Here is a 26,670-nt window from a genome sequence, read left to right on the forward strand (position 1 = left end):
GGAGATGATCTAGTCCAACCTCCTTATTCAAAGAAGGATGAGCTAAAGCGGGTTGCCCAGGGCTATGTCCGGCTGGATTTTTAATGTCTCCAAGGATGGAGACTCCAAGACCCCTGTGGGCAACCTCTTCCATTGCTTGCCCACCCTCACAGGGAGAACAATTTTTCTTATATAAAGAGAATTTCCTTTATGTCAATTTATGTCAATTTGTACCCATTGCCTCATGTCTTGTCTCTGGGAACCACTGACAGGAGTCTGCTCTTGTCATCTTATTCCTACTCATAAGTTATTGTCACATTGGTGGGAACATCCCTGAACCTTCTTTTCTCCAAGCTGAACAATCCCTGCTGTCTCAGCTTCTTCTCATATGGCAGATGCTTCATTCCCTTAATCATCTTCATGGACCTTTGCTGGACTTGCTGCCATGTTCCTATGCCTCTCTTGTACTGGGAAGTCCAGAACTAGACACAGTAATCCATAAAATGATAGGAAATGTATTCAGTGTGTGAAAGTAGGAATCCCCCAAAAAAAGAGGCAGCATCAGAAGCAGGGCAACTGTACCTGAGTGAGGAACAGCCTGGATTAGTGATGCTCTGTATCTACACGGTCCTAAGCAGAGTTGGTGCAGGTGGTTTTGCACCTTCAGCAGAAGTTTTGTGGGAAGAGGATTTTTTTTTAACACTCCGCCCCCACAAAAAATAGAGGTACAGAGGAAATGGCAAGGGTAGGCAAGAAGGAACACTCTGGAGTATGGGCTTGTCTTTTTTGCTTCACCCAGGAATGGTTTGCACACATTTATATGAATGCATGTGGAGATTGTGAAAGGAGAAAGAATTAGAATAATGGGGAAATGTCTCCAAGATATTCTGTAAGTGTATTTAGGGTCTCTCATGTGGGCTCAGAGAAAATGCAATATGAGTTGAGCTGAGTCCAAAAGATCTGTGCCTATACTGACATAATGCTGAGTTTGATCTGATGTATTTTGTATCTCAGGAGGGCTTTTTTGATTCAGGCTTAGTTCAGTGTAAAGTAGGTACATCTTGGCTAGCTCATAGGGTGGGCAGAATGAAGGCCGCATCTCCTGTAATGCACTGCGTGGACTCATGGGCCATTGCCAGAAAGGCTATAATCAGCTATAGAAGGCGTTGGCATGGAAAAGAAGGGAAGCAGGCTGGGGTAAAGCCCGAGTGGGAGAGTGAACAAGTACTGCACTCAAACTGTGCTTTGAAATTGCAAGGCGGGTAGTGAAGGAGGAGAAAAGATAAAATTTTCTTGGAGTTTGTAGGGAGGTACACTTGGGGTGTAAGTAGGAATAATCTAGAACTGTGTAAAAGCTGAACAAGGCAGAGGAAGAGCTCTGAATGTACGTCTAAGAAGGCAGAGAAGGCAGGTGGATGACAGCAGGGAAAGCCTTAGGAAGAGTATCAATCAAGTTTTCAGAGGCAAGTGGGCAAATAAATGGAAGCAAACCGTACAATCACATAAAAGAATGTAAAATACATGCTTTTAAAGAAGGAAGACTGTTTAAATAGCTGGTTTATGAAGGAATGTCTGAGTCTTCTGAACTCAAAATGTATTACAATTTATTTAATTCACAAAGAAGCTGTAGTGAAGTGAGGTGCAGTTGATATCAACTCTCTGTGTATTCCTACCTCTTTATAATCAAAGGACAAAGATATGAAGTTGTCGAAGATTTTTCCAGCTGCAGTTTCTTCCTTTACAGTATAATCACCACACAGCTGTTTTAGAGCATCCTTCAGGTTGATCATATGAATTTAGTTCTGCTGATGGATGCCTTCATGTTTTTGTTTGAGAAAGCTTACACATGTCATTTCATAATAGCTCCTATTTTCATTTTAGGTCAGTATGCTTATGATGGCAAACAGCTATAAATGGTACCACCAGGTGCAGGCATGAGAAAGCAAGTAGAAGAAACTCTTATCACAATATAACCTTAGGTTTTCCCGTGGCAGCAGTGGTTCTCTTCTGCAAGATACAATCGTATGTTGTCAAATAAGTCATCATAACACTCCCGGAAAAAAAAAAAAAGATGTACTGTAGCATTAGCATTTGTGAGGCTCTTGGTCTTTTGTAATGGAAGTCAAAAATCTGTTACATGATTGGAGCATGGTGGAGACTTGAGGTTGTGATGTGCTGTAGATGGTCTTTTGGACCCCATGTGTGGATAAGTGTACCAGGTTACGTGGTAACCAGCAAGAGTAGCAGAGGTGTCCTTCTCTGGTCTGAGACAGATCTGACTATAAAATACAGTTTTGACTTTCATACTGCTTTAGGATAAGCAACAGGTAGCTCAGTTTTGTATTTGTTCTTGGAGTGGAAACATTCAAGTGCATATTTGTTCTGTAAACTCCACAAAGCTACCATCAACCTCTAGATGCCAACCCACAGCTACTGGTAGATTATGAAATTATGATGGCTTATTTTCTTTGTATCCAAAAAGCCTTAAGGTTTTTGGGTTTGCTTGAGAGTTTGGTTTTCTGTTTTCCCCTTCAGATGAAGAAAAAACATTTGACAAAATTATTTGAGAATTATTTATATATATGAGCAGTTTATAAAGACTCAACTAGCAGTAAGGCAAGCACCTTAAACCATATATGGTTGATGTGTCCTGCACAGTATAGCTGAGGAAATAAGCATCAAAATGGTTTGCACACCTCATAAGTATACTGCAAAATGTTTCCTGTAGTCACATACTGGAACCTATTTAGAGCCAATTTAAATTTTTGACTTAGAAATACCTTTCGTTGTGCTTATATAAATTTAAATGCATACTATTTTACTGTTATTGTGTTTTGTCTTTTCCATCATACTCAGATCCCATTTTTCTCTCTTTCGCCTTTCCTTCCTATGCACCCATTTCTGAAGTCTTCCCAGACATCCAGCATTTCATGATGTACAGCAGAGGGTTCTGGGTATTAACAGTCTCCCATGTGAGGTGTGATGGCTTGCTTTGCTTAACTCTTTCATAGGTTATGTTTTGACCATGGAAATCACCTGCCACGAGCCAGTTTATCCCAGAGATCAGTGAGCTTGCATCCAGGTGGCTGGATGAACTGTGAATGTCAGGTGATCAGATGTTCTAAGAAGGATTCTTGAAAGGGTGAAGTAACAGTGTGACCTATGTGAAACAGCAGAGAAAACTTCAAGTTGAATTTATTATGAAATTAGATATAATTCTAATTGATTAGAATTGCATCCTTAACTGAGTTTAACTAATTTTTTTTTTTTAATATTCCTTCACAAGTATCAGCAACATTTCCCTCTGTGGGATGTGCAGTTTCTCTTATTTACATATTCTCATATCTTAGAGGTGTCAGTTTTCTTAGACACTTCAGCTGTATCAGTTCTGCTTTTCTTTTGCTTGAAAAAATACTGGTGTGTATTGGCTGGGCTATATTGTAAAATATTAGTCTGGCGTCGTGCTCTTTTCAGAGCTGGGCTTTTTAATTGTATCTACAACATATAGCTGCATGTTATAATGTTATGTTTCAAAAGCAATAGCAGAATGTTACATTATTTTAAAGTCACTTTTATCACAAGATTAAAAGAGAAGCTTACAATTGAAATTCAAATCTCATCTGTCCTGTTGTGTTTCTGGGCTTTTTTCGTCTGCATCTCTACTAAGGACGATACCGTCAAGGTAGCTGGAACTGGATCAGAAACTGATCTGCCTTGACAATTGTACCATCTGGAAACTTTTATCTTTTGTAACTGAAAGATGTAATTTTTTTTTTTCCCCCCCCCCCCCCCGAAGATATTTTGATTCAGAGTCACAGCTGTGACCAAGTAGTGCTTGGCACATCTAAAGTGCAAACATTACTTCAAGCCAGGTTGGTTCCTCATAAAGGCAGTCTCTGAGCAGAGGTGAAGACTGTAAGCGCTGTGCTTTGACTTGCACTGGTTGCCTGTGATCCCATAGAACTTTTAGGACAGCAGTTGGTTTTGTTTTCTTTTGCTTGACTTTTCTGTCTGATGTATGTTTTTTAGTTGGGGCTGGAGGAGCTTGGTGGAAGTTATCAGGATTGGAAGGTAGGATAAATTTCAATGCTCTAAAAAATGTGAGTCACTGCTTATCCTGATGGTTTGGAAAGCACTGAGCTTGAATAGGAGTTTGCACTGTTTGCAGTAATTATCATTGCACAATAGTTGGGGGGCAGCACTGCAATGCAAATATCCTAGCTGGACTTCTTCGTAGCTTGTATGGAGCTTCACCACTTCCAGCGACGGGCTGACATTGCTGCCATTTTGGGGCTTCCTAAACAAGCATGCGGAGTCCAGTTTAGACAGGAGACATTGTTTATTCTTCACAGGATGCTCGGTAGAAATCTCCACATGTCTACAAACCAAGCACACCAATGATTGTAACCTTAAGCTATTTATTCATTTTGACAAACAAATCATTGTTCATTGGTTGAGAGTTACGTAATTTGTTCATTAATTAGTATTCCACTCCTTATTGGTTAAAAGTCTCTCTCACCTTTCATGTTAATCGGGCACACATGCTCAGTCTTTCTCTTCTTTTGAGTCAGTGGTTGTGCTGCCCTTTGCCAAAATTGCCTTTTACCTAAAATTACTGCCCATTTTCTTCTGGGTAGTCATCCAAGGGTTGGGGCCTGATGTTCCTTTTTATCAGTTCTAATTCATCACTCAGAGAAGCAGGATGGATGCTCTTTATTTAGAAAAGTCTTTGTATGTTATCTAGATTAGCATCGTTATCAGTTCTGAACTACTGATTAGATTACCATTTTTTTTCTCAAGGTGCTGCAAACATCACCATCAAGTCTGAATTGATCTAGATACAGCAGAGCAGTGTGCTAGCTGTTGTTCTAGTCCAAAACAAGAATTACCAAACTGTGTCAACCTTTTTTTATAATTTGTACACCATCTATTTCAGAGCAGCTTGCAAAATAAAAGTACTAAAACAAAAACATGACATAGAATCATAGAATGGTTTGGGTTGGAAGGGACCATAGGATCATCTAGTTCCAACCCCCTTGCCACATGCAGGGACACCTTCCACTATATCAGGTTGCTCGAGGCCCTGTCCAGCCTGGCCTTGAACGCTGCCAGGGATGGGGCAGCCACAGCTTCTCTGGGCAACCTGTTCCATTGTCTCAGCATCCTCACAGTAAGGAATGTCTTCCTTATATCTAACCTAAATCTCCCCTCTTTAAGTTTGAACCCATTACCCCTTGTCCTGTCGCTACAGTCCCTGATGAAGAGTCCCTCTCCAGCATCCTTGTAGGCCTCCGTCAGATACTGGAAGGCTGCTATGAGGTCTCCACGCAGCTTCTCTTCTCCAAGCTGATCAGCCCCGATTTTGCCACAACTTGCTCTTTTACTCACAGAATGGCAGCTGTTCGGTGACCAGTAAATGCCCCCTCCTGCACCTGGGCAGAGTTTGGCACAGAGGTGTGCCAGCTACCACCATTGCCATTCAGAAGAAGTGGGACAGGAGACTTCCTAAGTGTGCATGTGACTTAGCACTGACTCTGCAGGAGTGGCTGCAGAGGGGCACCTGTGGAAAAAATTATTAGAGGGGCACCCCTGTGGAAAAAATTACATATTAGGAAATGTCACAACCGAGGGGGGCCTAGCCAGAGCTATGAGGAATTTCCATGTGTTTTACCAGTAAGTGCCTTGCTTTCATGTGCTTGGTTTTAATTAAAGAAGTCTACGGCATGCTTGATGAAGTAAAATACACTTATAGTTTAACCTAAGGTCAGCCTAAGGTGATTTCCTCCTCTCTGCCACTTCAGTGGGACTTACGGATAATAAACCAATGTGAAGAGTGAAATCACTGTCCATGTTGTGTCCACATCACACTCCACATTTTGTTCAGAGCAGTCATTTAAAAGAATTCTTTAAAATGATATTAAAACCAGTATTGGAATTTGAGGTGTTTTTCAAAGATTATGTTCATTAGGTGGCACTACAGCTGCTTAGACGCATGATAACCTTTAAATAATTCTCATCGTATTTGACTCATCTAACCACTACAGACATATTTTTCATTGAAGTCAGTAACTATCATAGGTCTGAGCATCTTCTTCACACTCCAATTTTATTTCATATTTATGCTTCTACATGTAGGCTGCTACACTGGTTTAGTCCAGGGGATTATCTAGTCAGGATGCTAAATATGGCCATTACTGAGTTGTTCTTTTAGTGCTAATAAAATGAAAAGGAAAAACAACTAAACATGGATGAAACAGTTAAAACAAGTAGTACTTATGGAAGATATAATCTGTTCATGGTAAGTTACGTTGGTAGTAGAAAGACAGCATGAACTATTTAAAGAAATAAATATATTCTTGAATTCAGTGTTACTTGAGTGTTCCATCCTGCCAAAGAAATAATTATCATTATATGTAAATTATTACTGTGTATTATTTCAACAGTGGAAAGTTACCGAAGAGTTGGAGCCACATTTTATGCTGATTTTTAGACTTCTGACTGGTCAGTTAGAGCTAGTGTACCATGCAGCATTATGCCATAGAGATCAAGCAGTGCTTGATACTGGTTGGAATCATTATCTATCAATCTAGATTGGCACGGCCTAAACTATCAGTGTGGCTTTCTGTACTGCTACTGCTACTGTTTTTCTACATTATTTGCCTTAATTCTGAACAGAGTTCACTGCATCCATACATACTTCCATGTACTGTTTCTACTTGTGTTTTTCCTAGTTACCTATGTAGCTACAAAGCTGGCACCACCAAAAAGAAACACTGAGATTCCTTCAAGACTCAAATGTTGCCTGATTACTGTAGCTTTTTTTATGATATATGCATAGAAAAAGTAGAATTCTGAGCAAAGCACAGTGTAAGTAATTCTGCCTTGCTGTCACATTTTGAAGCATACAGAAGGTCAAAGTGTTCCTGCAGAGCAGAAGCACTGAGAGGTGCTGAAGGGCATTGACTGAATAGACGGGTTCAAGTAACTCACGAAGGAATAAAACAATTAAAGTGCTGCCATGGCCTGGAGGTTGTTGGACTGAGCAACATTGTAACTAGTTAACCAGAATTTAAATTATACTGGTTTTTCAGTTAAAATAGACTTCCCCCCTCCCCCCCCGTACTCTGAGGCATTATAAAAGTTGTGATTTAAAGAGAACACTGTTTCCCAAAGCATTTTCTTCTGACAGCTTTTCAAATTCATCATTTCCATGATGTTAAATGGTTTGAAATAGTCTCCCAAACCGGAGTATTATGCAGGTTTGAAGGTGACAGCATCAAAGAAAAATCAATATTTGCAAACATGTTAGTGCTTGTTTATAGTATTTTGAGACATTGCCCTGATATTGTGTGATTGATCAGACTAAAGGAAAGCATTTTCTTCATCCAAGCTGCTGAATTCCCTTGTGATGGATGTGGCAAGCAAGGTTGTCCTTCTGCACTGACCTTTCTAAAGCTGAACATGTCAGAGTCTCATCACAGATGGCATTGCTTAGAGGTTTGTTGTCAGATCCCTTGTCACTGACATTGTGTTTGAATTTTGTGTCAGTAAAATATAGGCTGATAAAAAACTTAAATATTATTTGGGCAATATTTGAAAATGTAACTCTCAAAATCATCTATCATGCTATTACGTGGAGAAAGTTGGTAAAAAGTTTGCCAGGAAAATCAAGGTGAAATGAGAACTGCCTTTTGAAAACACTGGTCATAGTTTATTTAAATTCCAAAAATATTAATAAAACCCCCAGGATTTATCAGTGCTTGGCCAAAATGACAGTAAGCAATTGACACCAAGTCTAATCTGTGCTGCTCTTCAGCATTTCACAAGAATAAACATCTAGTAAGGCCACTTTAATCTCTATTTTAGTAATATCCCATTTAGATAATAAACTTCTGACTTTGATGTGCTTTAAGCTAAGCCTTTCCTCATGTGCAAGTCTGCACGAATTTGTAACACACAGGGGAAGACATCTGGGTCTGGATTTAATTCCATGTTTCCACCACTAAATGTTGAAAAAACAATATAAACTTAAGACTTTGTGAAAACCAATGTGTTTGCAGTTCTTTTTATTAATTGAAGCACAGTTATCAACAAGAGCTTGGGTGTTACAAGCAGCATTAAAAGCTTTACTTTGATACATTAAGGTATGGTGAAACACAGATTTCTATTTCTAAGTATGGACAGATTTTGTTGTAAAGATGGGAGATATTGAAGTGAAAGCCAAGCCATTGTTACTGGGATCAGTTAGAGTAAAAAGGTGTCATATTGGATCTATGGGGTTTGTCAGTCATAATAGGACATGAAAAAGGGCTGATAAAAACAGTGCTTGTGGAGACTCCCTGCCTAAATTTAAAGCTTCTGCCTAGCAGCCAGTTTGTGTTGGGTTTTTGTGTAGGAAGAAACTACCAAGCATATACCATTATAAAACTTAATGCCAGAAAAAACTGAAATGCAGCATGTTTTATCAAATGAAAGGCATTTTAAACAATAGAACTGGAGGAAAAATACCTATCAAGGACAGTGAGCAGAGTCAAATGATAATCATTAACGTATTTTGAAACCATGAAACAGTTATTGTAACAGTAATGGAAATAAAATGTAAACGCACTGTGAAATTCATAACTTGTTTCTATCTGGCTGCAAACACAGTGGATGCATGTAAGGTATTTTAGTTTAATCAGACTAGTACATGTAGAATCTATCTGCAATTCCAGTTGGAAAAATCCAGGCTTTGTAACTTTATTAACACAAAAAAGAGAACCTAGATGTGGTTTTAGTCGCTCACTATGGGTATTTTTACCTTAGATGTGTTGTACTACCTATGTATATGGGCTCTTGTATTGTTTTCATTCCTCAAATGAAGATTTGAGATTTTTTTAAACAGTTAATATTCACGATCACTGTCAAGTTCACTTACATGCAACTATCTCTGGAGATACACATTTTATACATTTTTATATATTTTATAATTCTTCAGAGTAGAGATGAATAGTATACAGTGTGAAAATGTGGGATTAGATGGAAAAAAATCTGCATGATATAACCATCCTGGCCAGTTAGAAATACATAATGAAGAAATGCTCACAATATGTAGCTTTTGTAAGGTTCCACCTGACCTATTGAGTTATCTTCCTGAAGAGGCCTGGATTTAATTATCCAGGCTTTTGATTTTAACAGAAGCTTTTCCAGATAATAATTTGCTGCTTACAACTGGCGCTGAGTATGTGTTCAAGTCCACGATAAGATTTCTCAGTCTGCCTCTGAGATGCTGCTCTGGACTTAAGCAGCTTATGCTACCACTTGAGGACTTCTAAGGATTTGTTTTAATTACCCATATTATTCTTCTCTTTGTGGCATCTCTGAACTTTGCAAAAACATAGATGTGTTCAAAGTTTTACATACAAGGGCGCAGAAGATGGTTAGAAGATTTGCTGGTTTGGATCAGAAGGGTGAATGCCTCCCTTGGTTGCCTGCTTTTCTATATAGGACCCTATCTTGTTTTCATTGTCATGTTCTTTTTCCTAATTTTTCGAGTCTATGCTTTTTAAGCAGTTCATATTTACATTCACTGTAGTATGTGCTGTCATTTGCAATTGCCTGTGAAAAAGTTGGACGCAGGAAAACAGGAAGATGCAATGTGAAAATGCTGAGTGTTAGCAGGGCTTAGACTAGGAAGAGAATTAAAAAAATATGTCCCAAGTCTGCATTCTTTTTACAGGGAAGGGGTAACAGGGTATTTATCAGCATAAGTTATACGATACCTTCAGCTTCCACTCAGAAGTACAGGAAAGAGAAGTTTCTTAGTGACATGAATTCTCTTCAGGTTTTGTCAAGCTAAATAAGCTCTTTGAGTAGCTGCTTCACTATTGTCTTTGAAAAGTACTGCCAGATAGCTGGTGCTAAGGAGTCATCAAATTTCTGTTATGGTCTTTTAAGTAAAGCATTTGTTCATATTCTTGGCTTTTCTCTGCCACAGTCTCTTGCAGTATTCTGTTAGACTAGAGGCAAGTTTGAAACTTTCCACTCTCGAAAAATACCACTGTCTAGGAGGAATGCTACTTGAAGTAGTGGGAATACCTCCCCAGAGAAGGGCATGAGTAGCAGTGTGGATTTGTATTCCAGTGATTTGAATAGAAAACAAGAATGGAGCTAAAGGTTGCTTAGTGCTCTTTCTGTGAAATATTTCTTCACACATACCTGTGTTATCTAAAGATCTTTCTGAATAGCAAAAATCTGAATTCAAAGCATCCTGAGGAATCTGGAATACTGCTTATGCCATCCAAGGAAACCGTGTTTGTCCCCCAAAATAAAATATACTCACACTATAGGTACTGCACTAAGACCAGTTAGGGGGTCAGTTTTTCTACAATAAATGGCTTAGGGGAATATACATAAGGTTCAAATAACAGCTTTTTCAACCATGAGAATATCTGATAAAAGAAAAAATAAAAAATAAACTGAAATGGGAAAATATTTTATGATACTAGATATAGTGAAATTCTGAAGTTTTGGATGGAAATTTCTGTATAGCCTAGCATAACTTTTTATGACCTTTTTTGAATTAATGTATGCAAAAATGCTGGAAAAATAACTCAAATGCCTATATCTGTAACAGTAAACCGGGGAAAGATCCATTTCTAAGAACAGGTCTACTTGGATGTTCTTTAAAAATAACTTGCAAAGATACCTGGTATTTCATAGATAAAAGCAGAATTTTACTAGGAGAAAACTGAATGTAATTGAATTTTATGAGTTAAAAGATGAACGAGCAATAAAACATTTTAATATGCATATTTTCATTGATTTATTTTTCATATATACGCATATATACTTATTTATTTACATTGTGTTTAATTAGTAATAGAAATAACACACAGCATGCTTATTAGCACTGTATATTTTATAATTCTAATGCAATAGAAATATATTCATTGTCTTAAGAGTATGAGAAATTAGCAATTATTTTAAGAAATTATGATGGGAAGTGTAGTGTGGAGACATCTGTAAAACTAGTGAATAATACAAGAGTCAGGCAGAGATTTTTAAAGCTCTAGTATTAAAAAAATATGGGTTATCTATTTTTAAAAGTATGTATTTCAAAGAAGAAAAATTATGAATTAGCTAATGGTTAAATACGCCTTATCAAGTTTGCTCTAATATCTGAATATGGATGGACTCTTCATTAGGGACTGTAGTGGTAAGACAAGGGGTAATGGCTTCAAACTTCAACAGAGGCAGTTTAGATTAGATATAAGGAAGAAGTTCTTTACAGTGAGGGTGGCGAGGCACTGGAATGGGTTGCCCAAGGAAGTTGTGAATGCTCCATCCCTGGCAGTGTTCAAGGCCAGGTTGGACAGAGCTTTGGGTGACATGGTTTATTGCGAGGTGTCCCTGCCCATGGCAGGGAGGTTGGAACTAGATGATCTTAAGGTCCTTTCCAACCCTAACTATTCTATGATTCTATAAATTATAACAGTATATGTGCTTCCATTCATGCAGTTCCTCTCTTGCAAAAGACTTATATTGTTCTGAAACCTAAGGATTAGTGGGTATTTTTATGTATTTTATAAACCATTTGGTTAAACATCCAGATGAAAGCAGTTCCATTATCTTCAGGAACTTTAAGGTATCAGCATATGGTTTTGTTCTAATGAATCAGGAGGAAGCATGGTTTGTGTCCAAGAGAGTTCCCTCTGCTTCAGTTTCTCATCTATGAAAGGAGATTATCATTATTCCCCAATCTGATCTGCTATAAGAAGGAATCCTTTAAAATTGTGAAATATAAATAAATTTTTTAAGGCAATGTAAACTCCATGGTAGATTTCTATAGGTATGTGTTTATGCTGTACTGAATTTAGCTCTCCACAATAAAACTTTTCTGGTCTTATGTGGAAATTAAATTTTAAGCCTGAGTATTTAAAAATTAGAAGTTTTCAATATTTTAAAGTTAAGAAGGAAAGGAGAACATAAACATTAGTGTCAGGTGAAAAAAAAAATCTTGCCAAGCATTTCTGTTATAGTACCAAATAGTGCACTACTTGGCACTATCTGAAATGTTTCAAGACCTTCACAAGACTGAGAACAGAAACTTTCTATATGCTCTTCTCATACTAATTAGTTGTAAGAATTTTACAAGATTTAGTTCAAGTGTTCCATTATGAAAAGTGACATACCAAGTACAGAACTTGGTATATCAGCTGCCTTATGTGCCCTAGAGAAATAAAATAAATAGCTCCTTCTGAGCCTGCAAGAAGATTTTTTTAAATCATATGACAGAAAACTGACTTTGGTTGGGTTTGAAGGGTTGTATATGTGTTTTGCACCTGTCTAGACCTTATGTGTACAAATGTATATAAACAGCCATTGAGCAAATATATCATCTCAGTCCTCAGTAGCAGACTTGATTCATTTCTCTCAGATTCTTTTTCCTACAAAGCAGTTTGGTGCTCACTAAAACCACATGAATCTTTTGCAGTTCCTTCCAAATCCAGGCTGGTCTGTATTAGCCCTTCTGCAGACCTATGTCCTGTTATTTGTCAGTCCCTGCTGCTTTTTTTCATTAAGCCTTCTGTACTGTTCCCTGGAGGCACCAACTGCTAGACCTCCTGAACACTTATGATGCATATCGCTTAAATATACAGCTTTTGCTTACAGTAGGCATTTGCTGTCACAACCACATGTGTTTTGTGGGGCTGAGATAAAGTGAACAGGCACAGAAGAAAGGCTAATGATTTCTACATCATGATACACAAAAGTGCACATCTAATAGCTACTGCCATGGTGATCGTACAAGTATCCCATCACATCTTCCTCTTCATGAATTATTATCTCCAGGAAGATTGTTAACTCTAGGAGGAAAATAATGTGAGACCTATTCTCACAGAAGATTGTTGATAGTCCTTCTTTCACAGCAGAGGTCATTGGACTTTCCTGAACTAATTCTGCTTTGAAATAAAGCACACCCATTAGAGAAAAGACAATCCATCCTGATTTTCAACTTCTCAGTGAAAAGAACATTTCTTAAAACTTTGAAACTTATTCCATCAGCTACTTACCCTTGCAAGCCTTCTTCCCACAGATTTGTTTAAAGAAGTGAGTTTATGATGAGATTTTGAATTTGTTTTGAGAGAGAGTTTATTTGCTGAGTGCTGTAGTACAGTTCTCAGAATGTGTGTATCGGAGTAAATGGTTGTCAGTTTTCAAGGGTGGCAGGTGAAATTCAGTGCTGATAAGGTAATGCATACTAGAGGGTGTAATTCGAATTTCTCACACGTTGCAGATTTTTAAATTAATTGTAGTCACTGAGGGAAGAGACTTGGGCAATGTTTTGCACAGCTCAGTGAAAACAGCTGCTCAGTGTGGTACAAAAGGAAAATGCTATTTAATGCGTTTAAAAAAATGTTATTTAATGCATTTAAAATGCATTTTAAAAAATTCCAAAAATAGTGAAATATTTTAATATCATTAAGCCAATCTGTTACTATTTTCTTACATAGTGTTTGTTAGGTTCTGACAACTTTATCTCAGAAAGTGAATTATCAAAAAAAGAATTCTAGAAGATGGAGAGGAGAAATTTGAATAAGTGCATGCCTTTTTGTAAGGGTCTATGTTAATAGAGTTTCATTTGAGGAGGCTAAATCGGATCAGCCTTAAGAATAAGAAAAGCTAAACTGAGTTCTATTTATATTTTCAAAAATTAATGCAAATCAGTTGAAGTGGACAGTAAACTTTGAAGTGAAAATTGCTTTTAAAGAAACAACCTTTAACTGCTGGGATTAAAATGAATTTACCACAATAGCCAGATTATTCCATAATTGTCCAATAGGAAGATTTTTATTAAGGCAGGAGATGAAGCACCATTGAGATAATCCATTGCGGAATTTCTCATACCTATTTCCCAATCATTTGTCCTGATTATAAAGGGATAATGATTCTGGCATGAGTACATGCAATCAGTTAAGGGCTTTTGATGTTATCAGATCTTTCAGCTTTACTTTGCTTTCAGATCACCTGCAAAACTTACCAATGCTGAAGCAAGACTGCGTTTCTGCGCTAGAAAGGAGGAAAAGAAGGGAAGGGGAACCAAAGGTCAATTAAATTTGGTGAATCTAAAAATGCAGCTCGCTAAAGACAGGTTTCATTAGGCATACCTCACTTTATGGCAGTATAGCTATGTGACCATGTCTCACTTTTTCTCTATAAAACTGAATGAGGAGAAAACTTCCAGTTTTCCACCTGGCAACTTTAGGTTCCCAAGAGTTACAGTGCTGAACTTCATGGAAAAGGCACATGAGATACTGCAATGGCTATAGGTACCTTAACAACTAATGGAAAATTGATTATAGTCTCTGTTAAGGTAATATCTTAGAATCTTCAAATCTACTGGTGATTGTTAGGTGCTTGGTAACTTTGAAGCTCTGTCCTTCAGTAGTAGCAAGGTAGAAGAACATTTTAAAGTTTGCATCATGTGGCAAATTTGGTCTCCATCATTGCTTCTTCAGACTTTATGCTATGAAGAGAAAGAAAAGAAAGGTTGCGGCCACCATTTACATCTCTGTGTGTGCTACAAGTAGCTTTCTCATCAATATGATTCATTACAGCTTTGACTCTCTAGGAACTTCTTAAGGTCTTTTTTGTATCTCTGCTTCTCCTTATAAGATCATCTGAGACCTGCATGAGCACTTCAAGTGCTCTTCTGTAGATTCAGGAAGTCACCTTCTCACCAGTTTCTGTTCACATAATGACTGCATTATTAAGTCCACTATTAAACTAAAAAAAACCACTTGAGTCCTAATGATATATCTAAAATTCCTTTAATAACAACTCAAATTAGATTGTTGAGTTAGAAAGCTATTATTGCTTTAAAAACTGATCTCAAACAGCTTTCCAAAATTAAAAGGTAACATTAGGTATTTCCACTTTTTAGTAACATGAAATTCTCTTTAAAAAAAGGTAGGTAACTTTATACCTTATCTCAAACTGAATATTTAGATGGGGAGAAAGATGAAAAATTACTTCTTGTGAAAAATTGGTTACGGAAAAAAAGTATGTGGCAAGCATACTATTAAAAAGAAATAAATTGAACCTTAGAATAGATATGATAGAGGTCAGTTGCACACTTTTAAGGTGACTAAGGAGATGATGCTTGATACAAATGAAATTTATAGTGCAGATGTTTATCATACAGATATCACCCTCAAACAATACAAAAGCATACTGTTAGCCTGTAGGAAGTCAAAAGCTTTGCCAAGTGTCTAAAATAAGCTCTTGTTTAGCCGTCACACAGAAAAACGGTAAAGCAAAATGAAAGCACTACTTCCATGATGTCCACCACCTATTGGAAGAGCTCAGTTGGAAATTGTGTCTATTCTGTTTTGGGATAGGATGTGCTAGAATAATGTATCCTAACCAGTTTATGACATGACAATAAATCTGTATGGTTTTGTTCATTATACATATGTCACAAGCTGGAGGGTTTTTGGGTGTTGGTTCCCTAGTTGCAGTTCTGAGGTACCTTTATCTGGAGGAGAGCTTAATGTTTGCAGATTCCTGGTTCTGGGAGCTGAGAAATCAAATATTCAGTTCCTTCATTAACAATTGCTACCTCAATCACTATACTATTCTTTTTTTCACCTTTCTAAGATCAAAACTGAGGAAAAAAGTGTTTTTTTTCTCTTAAGCATATGTATACACACACAGATGAACAGTTGTAAACACGCTTGGCTTTAATACGTGTTCTCCTTTGCAGTTTGAATCTGAACAAAACTGTATACATACTTTTGTAAATTTGAATTTAATTGCTGAGTGGGGTGATACAGCTCTAATTTTGCCTCTAGTTTATTGTAGACTAAGTCTAAAAGAGACTTATGTTAAACCGAGAACAAACAAACAAAGTGCTGCTTGGGATACTTAAACATTAGGTTCACAGGATTAGCGCGCTAATGACATTGCTATGAGAATACAGGACCTATGATGTTTATTAATTACAAATGTGATTTCTAAAATGTACTAGGTTATTTTTTTTTGCTTATTACCTTAATTGCACGGAAGCCTTTTCTGCTATTTTGATTCCATCTGCATGTTTGAGCAAGAGAAACAATGTATTTATACAAAAAAACTCTGCAATATCTAAGCTTTATAAATGTTACTAATGATGAGTGTAAGGAAATTATTATCTTTTAGCAACTTATTTATTTAAATGTATATAAACATAAAGTTAAATCCTAATCTTGCTATTGGTGGATAGAGACACTTGACCGAGTTCTGCCAGGTACTCTAAGCATCTATCTGAATCTATGGCTATTGAGAGTACTCAGGAATTCACAGCACCAGGTCCTAATTAAGCAAAGCTAAAATTGTTCTAATACATTTTTAAATTGCAATACACATGACCATAGCCCATAGGGGAGCTAATAAAAGATAATCCAGTGGTTTGCTTTGAAGCAATTACTGTATGTCCCTTTCTGCCTGCAGGAATCACCTTGTCACATCCCTCACTTGCTTCAATCCACCACTTCCCCCTTTCTATTTTTGTAATCCTGCCCTCTAACAAAAATAGAGTTAGAGGATGACATCAAAAGGAGAGTTGCAGATGTACTGAAATATATGCGGTCTTTCTGTTACTTGCAGAAGGATTACAAACAGCTGGTGAGTTAGTGTACTGCAAGCAAAATAGACCTATCAAATGAAGTATGAGGACTTCTGTATCTTTAGGAAAGTAGGAGGGTAATACAGCTAGCCTGAGTTGGTCATATTCTGCCAGTAATCTACACAGAGATGGTTTCAAGGAAAGGGAATGGTTTACTTCAGAATTGATATGTCTTTATTATAGCAAGCAAGATAGCTTTTCCTGCACTATGTCTTTTTTCTTCAGCTTAACACTTATGTCAGGAGTCAACTGTGATATATTCCATGGTGATTTGAAGCAAAGATAGTGTTGTACCCATGCTAAATTCACCTCTTCTTGCTTCTTAAGATCTGAACTCTATACAAAAAAGCTTCTGTATTCACCTGTTGTGATCCATGCTAAAACAGAATTTATGAAATATACGTGAGCACTGTTGAAGATGATTAATAAAAAAAAAAGGTAAAAGTGTTTAACTGCTATTGTTATTTTTTCAGTTGTCGTGCACTGTCTGCCTCCATTTATACAAGAGGAAAATAAGACAGGTGTTATTTACATAAATTATCAGAGAGAATCGTTAGAATGAGCACATAAAAATTGAAGTGCTGGGTTCTGATTGATCCCTCTCCTCTCTGTGGCAGAGTCATCTCCCACAGGCATTTTCTGAAGAAGAGTTTGAAATGAAAGTGGAAAACATTAATTACGCATCAATATTCCATGGATACTTCTCTACTGGACCAGCATGTACAAAACTGGGGTGTAAGTCAGAAGCTAAAAGAAGATGCGACAGAGAATGAGCTGTTTTCTGTACTGCCTTTTCATCGTTACAGCCTCTGATCAGATAGAGTTACTGTGTAGCTGAATAGAATGTCTTCATTGCAAAACAGGAAGGGAGTGGCTGAATTAAAACATTGCCCTTCTTCCTCCTAACTGGATGCATTGCTCCAAAGAAATAATACATTTCAGGGATTTTACTTCCTTTCTTCCGTATTAGCTCCCTGGCCTCCTTGCAGAAGTTACAAGGTTTTCCTTTCAAATGATGTTGTGTTGTAGTATTTACTTTTTTGTTGTTGTTGCTGTTGTTTTCATTCTGCTGTGTGGACCAAATAATTTGGGAAACCATTGTATTATATTTTATGTTCATTGCATTCTCTTCCTGTCTCTTCCTGGGAAGTGACAAATGTAGTATCTGCAGATTTTACATACTTTTAAATTCCATGTTCATCTTCAGTCTACAGATGTCTGCAGGAAAACATGACTTGGATTTTTCAAAGAGCTATTATAGTACTGAAAATATCACAAACCTTATACCAGCTTGATTGTCAAAAAAGAAGGGTTTCTAAAATACGGAATGATATCCATCTAGGAAGTGAGCATCTTAAATTTTATGTCTTATATATCTGACTTTGAAAAGCAGAAGACAGAAAAAAAAAATATTTTCAACTTAAAAGTGGGTTTAGTGTCAGTTTATCTTTAAAAACTCTTTTGACCATAGTAAACAAACATACTGTGCCATAAAAGCTTATATTGCAAGTGATGACGTGATTAATTGCTGAAAAGGCGTAGAAAGGAAAACAGTAAAAGTAATATCCAGCAAAATAAAGGAACTATCTGATTCAGTTAAATACCTCCTGTTTCCGCTGAAGGCAACTTTGCAGTTGATTTTAGCATAGACAGTTGTTTACAGTCAGTCTTTCAAAGACTGTTCATGTACAGTACAGTATGAATTTACGTGCAGTCCTACGTATAAAAGTGTAGTAAAAAAATCTATGAAATATAAATCCACAAAACATACACAATGCATTGTTGAATTTCTGTTCTTTTGCTTTAATGCAATTTTAGTTTAATCCATAATATAAAAGTATTCAGGATGTACAGGATATATTTGCATAGATATTTAATGGATGTGTTTATGATTCAAAATATTATGTTTCGTATGTCTTTAAAATGAGGGGAAAAAAAACCCTATTATAATGAAGAAAATCAAATATAAGTGATGTGGAGAAAAACAAAAAGTTTGGCCAAGTCACATTTCCTATAGATGTTTAACTTGCAGTTTGTCTGCTTCACTAATATGAACATAAAACTGCATAAACCATAATAGTAAAGTTTTTTTATCTAACGTATTCAAATACCAAGTGTCAGATATGGTTTGAATAATCATTTCCCCAAAGGAACTTTATAGTTTGACCTTTTGATTTTATTACAGTGGTCTACCTTCCCACAAGCATTATTTAAGTAGCACAACACCATCTGTTGGTATATTATGTGTTTATATATTTCCTATGTAAATGTCGTAGAACAAAGTTTTAATACTTTTATTAAGATAATTTGAAACAACCTATTTGTATATATAAAAAAGAGCAGTGCCAATTAATGCATTTTTGGTTAATACACTTGTACATTAGTTTTATAGTAGTATACAGATTCTATTTGTCTGATGTAACTGCTGCTAATAATAATTTTACAGCCTATGAGGAAAACTCACATGTTACTGTTAAATTTCACTGATATGAATGCCTTTCTTTTGCAGTACATGATTGACTGCAATAATATTCTCAGAGCCTAAAAGCCTATGTGACCACTTCCAGCTAGTGCAAACCACTTTGAAACTGCTGCTGGTAGAATGGTGATGGAAGTAGTGAAGCAGCCCTTATGAATTCATGATGAAATGCATTGCTTGGGTTGTTCAGTATATGTGTGCAAGGGGAGATGGTTCTTTCTCTTGTGGAATCTAAAACAGAAGAAACAAAAGTCTGCACAAGTGCTGAGCTGTAGGATCTAAGCAGCAAACTCTGTTTCCCTGGTTGGTGTTCAGTTCTCTGCTTGCTTTTAGAAATAGTGAATTAGAAGAAACAACTCTGCACTAAAATACTGTGGTGGTAAGCATAGTCAAAATAATGTCAGCAATATATAGATGGATTAGACCAAAATAATCAGCTTGCAGGTGAGGTATGGCAAAGCTATTGGGATCAAAGATGCTAATACTAAGGCAATGACAAGGTGGGGTAATCTTCTGGAGTGTGATGAAAAAGTCTTTGAACTTTTGCTTTCCCTCATATATCACCAAATGACAGGTGCATTTATAGAGCATTTTATATATTCCAAGCCCTGTCTGGATTCTTGCAATGCTGTGCTGAGGAAAGTTTGGAAGCGTCACTCATTCTTATTTTTGCTACCACAAAAGCCAGCCGATTTTCCCAGGAACACCTAATGGGCCTGTGGCTCAACTAGAATTGTTCTGACTACAGTCCTATCATTGATTTTGATATATGCCAATCACCTTGATCTGGCTAGTGTTCTGGGATCCAAGTATCTCAATGAACTCCACAGTTACATATAGCAAGCCATAGAAAACAGTAAAAGAAAGAGAAAAAATTAAACCCAGCAAAGATAAAGGATATTCTATGTAGGAACACATGAGTAACCTCTCAGAAGATAGAGAGAGAGGGGAAGAAAGTAAAGCTTCGACAAATAAAATGAGTCTTATAGGGACTGGAGGTTATGGAATCTTATAGGCGTTATCTGTACCCTGCAATATGATGGTTGTCAAAGAAGTAGACAACAATTCTTGCAAAATATATACTAGAAACGAGACTGCGTAGCTATCAGGCAAAATGTTGCAAAATTGCAAGCAAGTTCTTCCTTAGTTTGAGATTCATAAGCAAAATGTGTTATGAGTATTGAAAAAGAGCTTTGTGCAGAATGAACTTCCTGGGATATATTTTCATCTTTGAACATGACTTTTTTCCCTAATCTTGCAGCACTCTGCTAGGTTGTTATCTCCAAGACACTCTCAAATTTTTTCAGTGACTGTGGATGACTACTAAGAATTACTCATCATTTTTTCCACTTTATCTTGTTCAAAATATTGGATTACTCAACCCCCCTTGTACGTAGGGGTTTTCAGTCTTTCCTGTGTATAAACTATTTCTTCATTTCACATTGAACTTGATAAGTGTCAATTTGTGATGAAGGAATCAACTCTCGTTCTTAGTTAAAGTGTAGCACAACAGGACTCTGTTGCTTCTTATAGCAGACTGACTTATACTGCGTAAATACTAATAATCAGTGTTTCCACATTCATATTTCCTGATTCTCTGCCAGTTTTCGAGCTCTGTTTGGTAGAGTACCATGGGCTAAGGCCCTGAAGGGAAGAGGGGCCCAAGAAAGGTAGATAATATTCAAGGATCACCTCCTCCAAGCTCAGAAACCATGCATCCCAACAAAAAGGAAGTTGGGCAGAATGCCAGGAGGCCTGTGTGGGTGAACAAGGAGCTCCTGGACAAACTCCAACACAAAAAGGAAGCCTACAGAGGGTGTAAGCAAGGACAGGTAGCCTGGGAGGAATACAGAGAAATAGTCTGAGCAGCCAGGGGGCAGGTTAGGAAAGTTAAAACCCAGATAGAATTCCATCTTGCCAGGGACATCAAGGGCAACAAGAAAAGCTTCTGTAGGTATGTCAGTGATAAAAGGAATACTGGAGAAAATGTGGGTTTTCTCTGGAAGGAAATGGAAGACAGGTTACCTAGCATATGGAGACAGCTGACTTTCTTACCTTGGTCTTCTCCAACAAGTGTTTCAGCCGCATTGCCCAAGACACAAAAGGCAAAGGCAGGGATCGGGAGAATGAAGAACCCCTTGCTGTAGAAGAAGATTAAGTTTGAGATTATCAAAGTAACCTGAAGGTGCACAACTCCATAGGACCGGATGAGATGCATCTGTGGGTCCTGATGGAACTGGTGGATGAAGTGCCTAAGCCACTATTCATTGTATTTCAGAAGCTGTGGCATTCTGGTAAAGTTCCCACTGACTGGAAAAGGGGAAACATAACCCCCTTTTTAAAAAGGGAAAAAAGGAAGACCCAGGGAACTACAGACTGGTCAGTCTCACCTTGGTTCCCGGTAATATCATGGAGCAGATCCTCCTGGAAACTATGCTAAGGCACATGGAAAATAAGAAGGCAATTGGTGGCAGCCAACATGGCTTCACTAAGGGCATATTATGCCTGACCAATTGGTACAGGTCCAGAGGGGGGCCACGAATATGATCAGGGGGCTGGAGCACCTCTCCTATGAAGACAGGCTGAGAGAGCTGGGCTTGTTCAGCCTGGAGAAGAGAAGGCTCTGGGGAGACCTTATAGCAGCTTCCAGCACCTAAAGGGGGCCTGCAGGAAATCTGGAGAGGAACTTTTTACAAGGACATTTAGATATGGAACAAGGAGGAATGGCTTTAAACTGAAAGAACATAGATTTAGATTAAATATTATGAAGAAATTCTGTACTGTGAGATTAGTGAGACACTGGCACAGGTTGCCCAAATAAATTGTAGATGCTCTATCCCTAGAAATGTACAGAGCCAGGTTGGATGGGGCTTTCAGCAACCTGGTCTAGTGGAAGTTGTCCCTGCCCATGGCAGGGGGACTGGAACTAGATGATCTTTGAGGTCCCTTACAATCAAAACCATGCTATGATTCTACGATCTTTTCTACTCTCTCCCTTCAGATGTTTGTACACATAGGTAAGATCCCCCTTGAGCCTTCTCTGCTCTAGGCTGAACAGTCTCAGGTGTTTTAGTCTTTCCTCATAGGAGAAATTCAGAAATTCTCTGATCCCTTAAATCAGCTTCATAGCCCTAGATGGTTGTTTGGGTTTTTTTTTTTTTTTTTTTTTTTTTTTTTGTTGGTTGAGTTTTTGTTTTGTTTTGGGGTTTTCTGTTTGGTTTTTTTTGTTTGTTTTTTTGGTTTTTTTTTTGGGGCGGGGTGTGTGTGTTCTTTTTTTTCCTGAAGCATTCGTGACTTATCCAGCCTGAATATTCAACACTGGAATTCTGCTCTGCAGAGCATTTCAAATTTTCTTAGAAGCTATAGAAATTCTAGTAAGATATAAGGATAGTGTATCCTAACATGCACTCTATGGTTGATTGTTTTCATCTACTAGAACTGTTAGTTTTATTTGTGGAAGTGTTTCCACTGGTATGGGTCCATGCCAGACTTCTGCAGAGATTTCTATTAGTGAAGAAAATTTCCTTTTCCTTAAGCAACTAACGAATAAGGTCCCCGTTCTGCAGTCAGTTATAAATGTACATACTGTTACAGGGAAAGATGAAGGTACAAAGAGTTTCTTTCCAGGGCAAGGGTTTGTGTCATAGTTGTTATACCACTAACCCACTCTTGGTACAGACACTCAGCAGAAGTAGTGAATGAACAGTGCAACTCCTGCCTTTGGAGCTGGGTAGCATTTGATCCCTGTTCCAAGTGTATTTCAGTCTCTCAAGCACAGTGTTACATGCAGATCCCACATCTGCCACTTACTGGTATGTCCCCACCTGCCTGGGATTTTCAAATGGCTCTATCCTGATGCTCCTGACTGCTCTTTTATGCCTTCCACTCCTGCTGCTCTCAAGCTACATTGTTTTTCTCATGCATAAGTGTAACAGTAAAGCAAAAGATTTAGAATATTCAAAACTTCAATTATAAATGAGCGGAAACCAGCAAACTGGGTTTTTTTTCTATGTTGCCTTTTATTTTTGCCACTCCTGGACTCTTGAGTTCTGTACAAGTCACTAACCAGGCAAGTCCTTGGGCTGCAATCTTTATTCTTACAACGGAGTTACCTCTCATTGGGAACAAGAGTTTCCTTTTTAAAATTATCTTGGTCACCATACACTTCTGTGGGGAAATTCCTGACACTGTCCCCTCTCTCCTGACTTCATATAGCAAGAGACATACAAGATTATGTATTGGTTAATCTGGTTTGCACTATCTGAGACTTATGTAATATGAATGTCCAGCTTCACATCCATTTTGTAGCCAGAACACAGGAAAAATGGTAAGCATATACATACTAGAACAGTGGAGATACTTCAACTAATTTTGAACTATCTAGCTGCACCAACACTAAACTCAGTGAGGCCCAATTTATCTTCTTTGGCCCACTGTGAGCTCAACTCTGCTACTTCTAGTACTGCATGGAAGTATTCACCGTAGTGCAGTCTGCCAGCTAGACATCCCCCAGTTTTCTGAATCACTTAGTGCTTGTTACAAATTCTGTAGTCCACAAGAAAGATTGACATCTTTAATGTGTCTAAGACTCTGCCAATAGCACATGTGCATTGTTTTTTGGAGAGGTTGTCACAGTAATTCACGAGAAAAGAGATTGGTCACTTTCTAGTTTAGGTCATTGGAGACCTAAAGTTAGCAGTTGTTATTGTGATTTTTTCTTTCTGGCACGTTCATAATGACTAACAAGATCATTGCTTGGTCTGGAGATGATTCCTTCTATTTAAGATCTTTTCCACCCTGCTGTTTATTTCCCAAGAAGTGGATTTGTTTGTGAGCTTCAAGCCATTCCAGACTAATGTATTCTGAACATGCAGGCTCTTTCTTAGCTGTTAAAGATTAGTTATTTCGAATTACAACCATAGGTAGCAAACCACTCATAACCATTATGCTATTATATTACCTATCATAATTCTTATTCTAATTCTGTAGACATTTCTGATGTATGTTTTTGAAAATGTAAATCTCCTGAATTACTCAGACATTTTCAATCATTTCGTTTATAGTGTCTTTAGTGGAAGTGTATTAAAAACAGAAGTCAAAATATTTTGAAATTAGGAAATCACACCATTTTACTCAGTACAGATAGGAATTCTGTTTGCATGATAAAATCTAAAAAATGGAACAGGAATACATGAATAATAATGATATGCAGCTGCACTATATAACAATTATGAAATTTTTTTGATCCATACTTTATTAGACTGATTTACTAAGCTTTCTGATTCATAGAACATAATTGTACTGTATCTTACACTATGTACTGTCATTCAGGAACATTAATAACTTGTTGATAAGTTCTCTTCTATCTTAGAAATCAGTCAGCGCTCTGAAACTCTGATTATCTTAATAATATTCTGGCTTAATCTTTAATGGTGATGGATGGGTTTTCTTCGTTCTTAGTAAGTTTGGTGTCATCAAACTGTTTTTAAGACCATTTTTCCGTGTAACAATATGCACATTTATAGCTAAGAAATCTGAGGAATGCAACAGGAACCAGATTTGTTGTCTCTTAACTTGTTCTGTGATCCTTTCTTTCTTACCAGGACAAAACACTAGTAGCATTACTAAATGCTACTATCTCTCAATCATCCACCAGGTATTAGCCTTCGTGGTCAATTTGTCTGAATCTCCAAAAAAAGAAACTTGCTTTCAGAAGGTCATCTGACTTTCTGGTGCATTGGCTGTGTCTTCTGGTCAATATTTTGAAGGCTGAGGGAAGACCCAGGTGGTCTACTTCCTTTGTTCAATAGTAGGGAGTGACTGTCAGGCGTAGAATCACAGAATCATTAGGGTTGGAAAGGAGCTGTGGAGATTATCTAGTCCTACCAAATCATAGAATCATCCTGTATTTAACTTGCATTTATGTCTTCTTAGAAGGCAAAAGGCTACACTATCATCTCCTGATGTTTCTGAGCCGCCTCTCTTTTCCTTGTCTGTGTCTGCAGAGGTATGCTGCTAGATTCCAGTTTGCCCTCTCTACTTCACTTTTCCTATGAGCAGTACTCCCTAAGCTATTTTTTCCATCTCTCTCTTTTAGCTTTTTCTAATTCAGGTATCTACAGGTTCAGCTCCTGGTAAATTTAGTTACTTGTAACTCCATACCTCTGTCTCCATTTATGCCACAGTGAGGATGGTTTTCAGTGGTGGTATGTGGCTCACAAGCCCACCAAGCAATTTCGTGTGCCCCTTCATGAAGAGAGCTTCATGAAAAGCCCTGCTCTGTGTCTGCATACGAAATTCATGCTGAGAACGTGGCAAGACAGTGTCATCATTTAAGACAACAGTGACATGCTGCTCAGAATAATTTTTCTTCCCTGAATGATCACTTGTTTTAATATCACTGACATAAGATGAATCTCAAAATAACACTCTTCTTCAATACACTCATTTTTAATATTAATTCAGATGGACTCGACATGCTTCATTGAAATCAACCCACTCTGTGTCAAAATGATTTCTTACTTCCATGGTCTTGTTTCCACATACTGCATTGCTCCTGCCAACCTTCCAGCTCTGTCTGGCCTTTCAGAGCTATCTTCCAATAATGGAAGGAAAAACAGACTTCCTGTGCAAAGCGACACATAAACTAAATCATTTGTGTGACCACCCAAATCTAGGACAAACCTAGCGTTCACAAGTTCCCACTTGAGGCTGAAAAGGACAAGAAGTCAGAGTATGTAAAGTTGGATGTAGATATTGAGTGTAGCAATTAATTTATACTGGAAATACAAACATCTTCCTACCTGTTAGACAAAATCTTGTTCTTATTTTGAATAAGAACAAAAATCTTCTTTTGCTCTCTTATATATGGAGATAGTGTGAAGGAGAAAGAGGTTAGGCTGGGTCTTAATCCTGTTTGTACTGTATCTCCTTGTTGTGTGGAGCTCACAAACATTGTTGAGATTGTCTGAACTGCATTATGGGAAGGTAAACCTCTTTAAATTAGAAATATCTGAACTCATACTCTGAAGATTTCCCCTATCTTTAGTGGCAGTTTGATCTTCTCATTTACACTGATTCTCATTTACAATGTTCATCTATAATACACATTCAATATTAGTAAAGTGAGCCATAGCAATGAGTTCACCCATCTTGAGGTTCTTCACGGTGTCTGTAAAAGAGTATACCACCAACATGGTTAACCTGCTATGGAACTGAATTGGTAGACCCTGCAAGTTAAACTTAAGGCTGAAAATTGCAGACTACACAGTTTGGTGTTAGCCTGTGTATAAACAGTGTGTATAAACATTTGAAAACCCCAGAAGTGTTGTATGAGGCAGACAGAGCCCACAACACACTATAAGGGGAGAGTGGGTGGATAGCATTCATTAATGTAATGATTCAGAATCCGTGAACTGGGACTGATACATTTGAAAGAAGTGGCTGAAACTATTTTTTTTGTTTTTTTAATCTATTTATTCTTTTCTTATAAAGTACACATTTTTGGGGTCACAAGTACTTTGTTACTGGGGAAGCTGCAGCTGTGTCTTGTTGATTTGCCATA

General features: G+C 37.5%; 1 protein-coding gene across 3 annotated transcripts in view; it reads left to right on the forward strand.

Annotated features, from left to right (window-relative positions):
• Window positions 1-26,670, forward strand: part of MMP16 (matrix metallopeptidase 16) — a 187,117-nt gene that overhangs the window by 59,939 nt on the left and 100,508 nt on the right. The gene's annotated exons all lie outside the window — the stretch shown is intronic.

Source organism: Strigops habroptila, chromosome 1 (assembly GCF_004027225.2).
Source record: "Strigops habroptila isolate Jane chromosome 1, bStrHab1.2.pri, whole genome shotgun sequence".
NCBI lineage: Eukaryota > Metazoa > Chordata > Aves > Psittaciformes > Psittacidae > Strigops > Strigops habroptila.